This window comes from Notothenia rossii (assembly GCF_949606895.1).
Source record: "Notothenia rossii genome assembly, chromosome: 3".
Taxonomy (NCBI): Eukaryota; Metazoa; Chordata; class Actinopteri; order Perciformes; family Nototheniidae; genus Notothenia; species Notothenia rossii.
Genome location: NC_136901.1, coordinates 81,236,220 through 81,244,743, shown reverse-complemented (window position 1 = coordinate 81,244,743; position 8,524 = coordinate 81,236,220). Strand labels below are relative to the sequence as shown.

At 39.4% G+C, this 8,524-nt stretch overlaps 1 long non-coding RNA gene across 2 annotated transcripts in view; it reads right to left on the bottom strand.

Moving 5' to 3' along the window:
• Positions 1 to 404: 404 nt before the first annotated feature.
• Positions 405 to 8,524, bottom strand: part of LOC307032509 — a 33,509-nt gene continuing 25,389 nt past the window's right edge. For both annotated transcript variants that reach the window (XR_013806284.1, XR_013806285.1), the window contains 2 exons: positions 3,716 to 3,785; positions 405 to 3,034 (listed from right to left, as the gene is read on the bottom strand). This is a non-coding gene — a long non-coding RNA (uncharacterized lncRNA). The remainder of the gene's footprint in view (positions 3,035 to 3,715; positions 3,786 to 8,524) is intronic.

Here is an 8,524-nt window from a genome sequence, read left to right as displayed (position 1 = left end):
ATCAGAGTGGATGCAGACCTTGATGCATACAGATGCAAATGAAGGAAGTGTTGAATGGGGATGTTTGAAGTTGAATGGTTGGTGGAACTCCTGATCATCAAGAGCGGCATTGATTTAATATTCAGTTTGGTGTTGAACAATTAATAATTAGTAACCCGATGACCCATTTGCTTCTGAAATGAAACATGTTTAAGAGAAGCTTGTTGTATTTGGTTTAGATATGTATGCTATGTTTAGATATGTATGCTGTTAGATGGCAATTACTGTAACAGGTTTTATGTACAGTCCTCTCATGTGGAGAAATCTTCTCTTTGAATGTCCGCATGATAAATAGCAATTTAAACTCTAAATGGCTCTTTTTAAAGTACTCTTTAAAATGGATGTACAGGTTTATACAATTAAAATGTCAATATCGCAGTTTATTCGAAATACAACTACTGTATAATGGAATTTGATCAAAGGACAACTTTAGACAGTTATTCCATCTTTTCTCATTCTGATTTATTTTGTATAAAAAAGGTAGACATGCATTCCTTTTTAAAACAGTCTACAAAATACAAAAGAGACAACGATAAATGTGACAATCACACAATCATAAGAAACTCTACACTGTGCAGGACATACTTAGACATTTTTTGGTTCACTCATCATCTGTCCCCTGCCTGCAGCGGCTACATTTTAAGAAGAGGACTTGCATTCCAGCTTCAAATAATTCTTGGTATTTGCCATTAACAATTGTATTTCTCCCAAATCAACAAAGTGCTCCTTTTAACACATTTCATTTTTGCCTGAAAGGAATTGACCGCTAAAAAACATTCTTTTAGACGTACTTGAATTGGGAAATCAAACATTTTACACAGACTATGAATGCTTGAGGCTACCCAAGCCATTAACAAATATTGTTTGAGTCTGGGCATTTTGGACCGAGTCTGCTGTATTGATTACAGATTTTTGAGCTGCATGTTTTTGAATGCTTGACTGTTTAAATCATGATATTTCACATTTCTTCCCTGTTTCCATAGCATGAAACACAATAGGTGCAATCACGAGGACAACACCCTGCCGGAGATTTAATTTCGATCTTATTAACCTGCTGTGCAAAATCAGTTGTCTTTGTTTGGAGGCCTGCTTCTGTTTAAAAAAACAAACAAAGAATAAATATAAGAAAATCTGAAAAAGCAACACAAACATAAGGCTATGAAAAGACAATGGACAGTTTCTGTTCACCTGGCGTACGGTCAATTAGCTTTGTGCTGCTGTGTTTATTCAATGTCAGCTCTGATTAATAGGCACAACAGGGTGTATGGAACACCTGAAAATGTAGTATGGTGCCTGGGTGGGACATTGTTGCCACCTGATACCATCGCCTCAACACGGTGCTTATCTTGGAGCCCCCCTTGGGGCTGTTTACAGCTGTTTTCTCATCAAGACAAATTAGTGCGGCTGTGTGCCTCTTCACCCCCTCAGAGTGAAGCAGTGAACGGCGACATCATGGTCACTAGCTTTCAGATTGGTGCATGCTTGGCCATGCTTAGCGACATTTGAAAGATGGTGACATATTTCAGTTTTAAGTAAATGTGTGTGTTGATCTTTGACCCTCATCATATTCTGCAGATCCAAGAAGAGGATAACATATTGTTGGGGTTTTTATTCCCTCTCTAATCTGTCTGTCTAATCTAATATACCATTTTTTTTGAGCGGCTGTGGCTGATTTAGCCATGGTAATACTCTAAATCCTGACTAGCCTGACCGGGCTGTGTGCTGTAAAATGAGAGAACGAGGTTATATTCACAGAGGATAACCTCCCTCCAAACAAACAGAACACATTCACTCTGCCTGCCACTGCCTCTTTATATCTCCGAAACAAGCCTAGCAAAACCGTTTTGCATGTTTTAACCTAAGACAGAAGCCTCAGTGACACTACTAAAGGTTATACACTAACAAACATTGACTTCCTGCTGGTGAAGAATTTGATTTTGTTAATAAAACAACATTACCTTTTACACTGACCATGACAGAGTTCTTAGCAAACCCCAGGCGGCTAAGAACAGCCACTCCTGCGGGCACCCATATGTTGCCAGCGTGATAGATGCAGTAGCATGAGGCGCAGAGGCGAGGGAGGGGGGCATGTTTATTGCTTTTCATAATGTGCCACCGGTGTCCTCATGGTAATGAGAGCTTTGCCCTATGATTCTGCCAGTTTAAAATGTTACACTTCATCACCTTAATACTGGGCTCCAGCAGCATTTGATGGCACAGGCTCCATAAGGCTCGCCACAAATTAGTAGGTCTTGTTATTTCAGCATTAGCTTGTCAACACCTCATCTTAATTTTCCCGCTGAACCACATCTGAACCAAATAAATGGAGAGCCTGAATGCTTTGGCTGCTTGTGTCGAGAGGAGATAGGAGGTGAGAGTGTGTGTGGGTGTAAGCACCGGCGTATTTGTGTCTATGCCACTATGTATGGATGCAAGTGTGTGTGCGTGTCAGCATGTGTCGAAAAGGCATTCTCCTCCTCAGAGAGATGTGAATTCAAAATAACAGACACAGAGATCAAAATAGAGAGAGAGAGACGGCGAGAGTGAGCGCGAGAGAGAAAAAAAATAATCTCATGCTATGTTATCCCTGCAAAACCTGACAAACTACCCCCGAGACTGATCTGGCTTAGCATTCAGTGTGGTTAGGGGCTTGTTTGTGCTCCTATGATTGAAGCAGCCTGGATAAGTTGGCCTCATAACAGTCCAGTCACAGTGGAGCCCGAGTGGAGTCAAGCTGCCTAGGGATGGCAGGCCTGTCCCTATCTGGCCACAGATATCAATAAAGGCAGCAGTGCAGTCTTCAGGGAGGCTGGACAATCCAAATGTTCTCCCCTGAAGGAGGGTTATTAATTGTCCCGATGTTGTATGTGGACTGCCTGCACAACATGGTTTTTGTTGAACATTGTGAATTCCAGGCATGTATCCCAGAATGCAATTAGTCCTCTGCCATTAGATCAAGCGACACATGTCTTCTTGCCTCGTGCCTGGTCTGGAACTACGGTGAGGGGAGGGAGAAAAAGAACGAAATTAGTATGGAAATTAGCTGTCTTCAAAGCCTTTGGCGTTAAAGGTGTTGTAAGGTGCTACAGGAAGGTGGCAGTTCCCTTTGCTGAAATCCGAGTGAGAAAAAAACGCAGGGTTACAGGAGGATTGATTTCCTTGGGAGACTCATATCCCTCTGTGCAATGTGGGATTAAGGAAATGGCACATGAAATGCATATCATGCTGTTAAGTATACACTAATTGTGCATGCGGTATGGAGTGGTCTGGGATAAGCAGATTGTATTTTAACATCACACACTGATTTAGGATCCGTGAAGAGTTGGAGGTCCTCAGCATTTTTAAATATACACATTACAGTTGGAAATCTTTACTCAAGCCCAATGGAACCAAGCCCAGGCCTGAGAGATGAGTCTGCTTTGCCTTCTGAAGCTTTCTCCACTTCCTCTGGGCATTGCAAATGGTGACAAACTGACACATGTTGAAGCTCCACTGCAGTAACCATGAAGTCCTTAAAGGTACAGTAAGTTTAAACTATTGTAGTTTAACCATGTATACAAATATATGGCTTGGAATTAGCTGACAGTATGCAGGTATGCTTCAGTTTTTAAAACACAGCGCAGTCCAAATAAATTATTTAAAAATAAAATATGAAGCTGTACCAATTAAATCTTACCTGAAACAATGAAGCACATTGACATCTTACTTGGGTGCAAAGGGGGAGAAATGACACCAAACTGCACCTCCTACAGGTCAGAAGAATGCATGTTAAATTAAAGAAATCAAATAATCTTTCAATAACTTATGAATGTTCCAATGTATTCATAATGCATAACTTCCTTTATATTCATTTCTAGTCAAACTGTGCTGTGCACCGGGCTACAGTTGTCAGTTATGTGCTGAAGTGTTTTTTTTAGATGTACTGCCCTTTGTTCAACAGGGTAGTAATGTGTGAACAATGTGAGACCTGAGGATTTACAGTGTCTCGGTCCATCAGTGTGGCATAGTACAATTCCTACAGTATATGTATAGTGAAAATGTGCTGTTCTGGATTTATAGTTTGTGGTTTTATGGAATAATCTAATGTTGGGCTGTTAACAGCTTGTCTGTAACATGCTTCTTAAATATTTTGGTTTCAACCATCCCATGATAACGGCTGCAACTAACAGTTATTTAAAATATTGATAAATAAGCAGATTATTTTTCCATCCAAGTATTTAATACTTTTTCATCGATAACTGTTTTTAAAAATGTTTCTAGCGATCAGCTAATTGATCAGTCAACTAAACGTTGCAGCTGGTGTCTTTGTTATAAGTACAAAGTCATTCAGACCAGTCTCAAGGTTACATATATTCATATCAACTTCACATTCAATATCTCTTTCCATTTCTATTTCAGCCACATGTTCCTCTATTATTCCATACAACCTCCAGGCATGCTAAGGTCCTTAATACCTGAACATCTAAGATAATTGCTCTTTCTGGCACCACCTGGCTTTATTATCTCTCTTACTATGTAGTGGGGTCCTGCTGCTTATTTTGGCAAGAGGCAATTTGGCCCTGAGGCTATGGGAATTCCTTTCCCCCATGTGTCATCTAATGTTTACCGAGGCCTGAGGACTGAGGATGGATCACAGGATTTCATAATCCACTGCCCGTACAGTGGAGCAAGGGCAAAAAAATAATTCTCTTTGTGTCAACAGTTGTTTCATTCATGGGTAATTTCCCCTTAGCTATCCCCCCGCAGCAGCCAGAGACAGAGAGAACAGTAGAGATAGCAAGAGAGATGTCCACAGTCAGGTGCTCTGCCTCCCTGGAAACCACTCCATGATTCGGTTGTAAATCCTCCCCATGCATATTCCACCTGAGTTGTTCCTTCTCATTCGTGTGTTTTAACCAACCATGTATTTCAATTTATGAGAGAGAGATGCAGATGATGTCAGCAGTTTCTAGAAACGCTACTCAACTGTTTTCTACTTGCTCCCTGGGCTCTGGCTATTTTCCAAGATGTAGTTTGGGATCAATGCACCGTGGAAGTGAACTGTGAATGGCAGCACAGGAGGTAAAACTCACTCAGACCTGTGCACAGACTGTGCAAATCTACATTTCAGAGATGTGATATTTCATATTGTATAAAGCTCTTTGATGCGTTCTCTTTTATTTTCTCACTATAGTGGTTGGTTTATATATATAACATAGGAAAAGACTGTTAAGGATTAAAACCCATTGATTAAAGCAGTGGGAATGTGCAAACTCGAGCTAAATGTATTTGTTAACAATCATCAACAAGACGAGAACCAGAATCATTTAATAAACAAAAACCGAAACCACAAAATGGATTCAATTCAACTAATAAAACTCAACAATGCAAAAATACTGAAGAATGGATAAATAATCCAACAATTGTTTTAAAGCAAAGTCCTATTCAAATACTTGCATCCATTTGCTGACTCTAGCTATTCCTGATGTGCAAAACAGTATCCTCTGTCATACAAAAATACATTTTCTTCAGAAGTTATTTTAGCTACATGACCTGTTGCATTGCCATTAATAAGTAATGTGCTTTCTCTGTAATGTTATCTGATGATACAGGTTCTTGGAATATACAGATTTATTAAATATATGCATCTACAATGCACTGAGTACAAGACAAAGAGCAAACAAACCAGCCACTCTAACTATGAAAAATAAGATAAAAAGGTGTACAAAAATATGTCAATATTATAAATAGATAATAAGTAACTGTTTATTTCAATGAAATACAATTTGGGGATTGGAGGGAAATTGCTGCCTTAAGACGAGACATCACAATTAACACAATGACTGAGAGCATTTGAAAATATCACCTTGAGATGAAAAAACATCAACAATAATTGACAAGGTATTCACTCTTTGAAGGGATACAGGAATTCAAAGCATGCACACTTTGAGTACATACAATGTAACTCAGCAAACATGTCTCAATTGGAAAAACAAAAAAACAACTAAAACAACATCAACCTGTAGTAATTTGAGTGCCTCCCTTTTTGTCTATCCTCCATGAATTGCCCATTGGAGAATGTTGCTGATAAAGGACATGTATTAGCACATACTGAAGGTTCAACATATGGTAAGGTCAGATTAAATCTGTTGGCCTGCTGAAAAGGAGACTGTTCATAAATGTCATGGGGGGTGAGAGGTACTGATGTTCCCATCATCTTTCCTGAAGCACAAATGGACTCTAACATCAAACTAATGTTTACGTTTCTTTCAATAGACGTTGTGTTACTGTCTGTTACAATGAGTTATTTGCAGATGTAATGTAAATAACAGAACACAGAGAGAAATGTGTTAATGTTGACTGAATATAAGATAATCAACTAACTAAAATGTTACTAAAACTATAAAACGTAGAACTATATTAAAGGGGCTCTGGAAACATTCAGTGTCACTTGTCAAAACTAATTGTGTGTATCGTTGATGCCCAAACAACATGTTGACTGCATTTTCTTCCTCACGAAACACATGCTGACTTTTTGAATCATGCAGAGTTTATATCATTACTTGATAAATAGACTTTTCCTCCTCTCCGTGATGCACAGCTTCGCACATTACTGCAGACAACTGTCAGTCAGTGTATAGCATAGGAGTTAGACGCAATTTGTGTACAATACATACGACATTGGGACCCATTTGTAAAATAAAATGGTCCATGGCATTAGTAATGGTCGAAAACTCTGCAGGGTGTCTTTAAATTATGCAATCTGCAACTCTCACACAAACACACAGACCATTTGTCTTACCACTGCCTACCTTATTAAGTGAAGACACACAATGGAGAGGCTAATAACAGCTTCTTCCAGCCTCTACTGCACCTACACTGCTAAACTTTCCCATCAATATGTGTTTATACTGTTGTCAGTGCTGCAACCTGGGCGCTCCTCTGCTGTGTCCCTCACTGATCACAAAGGTGGAACAACTCCAAACAGTTTGTGGGCGAGCCATCATGGCCCTTTGCAGACCTCAGGATGTACAATTGACGCATACTTGTGTACTTTTTCTCTCCTCCGCTCTTGACTGATATCTGGGGTGCACAGGACTGCAAAAGCAGGATCATCTTAAGGTGGATAAAAAAGGAATCTCACTATCATAACCCTGTGGATTAGCTGGTGCCTTCTCTATGCTGATATGAAAGTGCACTGCATTGCAGGCACAGTATATGAGCACTGCAGGCAGACAGAACAAGTCAAAGTCGTATTGTTTGGCATTATATCAGTGTGAATGGGTGGCTCACAGTGTTTTGTTAGATGACTGGTATGGGTATGGATGCATCAAATTGTTTGTTTGTTAAACAGTGCAAATACATATAATGAAAAAGGAACAGAGTCATGACCAAATAAATGTGAATTTGCCACATCAATTCTATAAATAGGAACAATAAAGAACTAAAAATAGAAAACGAGGCAGCAGAACCACAACAAGGAAGCAGGACAACATTAATGAAACAATAAAAGCATCCTGCACCATCAGTAACCGCCACTTACCGCTACAACCTATTGACTTTTCAAGCACATTCTGTCTGCTGCATTCACGTCACATTGTACTGACAAGACTGAGAATTAAAAACTGTCATATTGGAATCCCAGTTTTTTTCTATGGTCAGCCAATGCAAAATTAGCTTAGGGTATACATGCAGTGGTGTTTGGCATTGGTTTATGCTAGATTATTGTCCTTATACAAATAAACATGAATTAAGTAAAAATTACAATTGCTAATTCATGCTGCTTCTGCAATCTGACTGCAGGGATAGCTACTTAAGTAAGCATTTTTAGTGACATGGAAAAGCTCCTATGCCGTAATAACAGGATGCTCCCATTCGCTATACATACAAATAAAGCTTCACTTAGCATCTGAATGAGCAACTGTGAAGGTCATGATGAGGTTACTTGCTACAGGGAGGCTGAAGGTCGTGTCTACTGACCCATAATCAAAGTGCTAAGATCTAGGATGCTGCGTGTACAGACAGAAAAATCATAAGAAGTATTTATTTTGCAGTTTTTAAATAAAGGTTATCTGTACAGGTGACTTGTTTTGTTACAGAACCACTTAATAACCTTCGGTTTTAATGGTGAGTCGTATTACTCCAAAAGCTTATTGCAACGCCGTGGCTCGTCTGTAGGGGGTAGTTGGAAACATGGAACATTCTCTGATGTTATAAGGCAGTAGAGATGCTTCCATGAGAACACACCCATTGATTTGACTCCCGTGGTCGCATATGTGTCATTAACTTTAGCAAGAAAATGATCGATTTTAGCAGTACGAGATCTAATTCAGCTGGGGGCACTGTATAAATTGAATTCAGCTCTTAGGTTGACAGACTATGTGTTTACACTATTTACACTACTGCAGTTGTGTCCTATTACATCGGTTGTATGTGTGTGTGCGTACGCGAGGGGCAACAATTGGGTTTATACATGTCAGTCAATAGACATCATGGCTGTAAATGA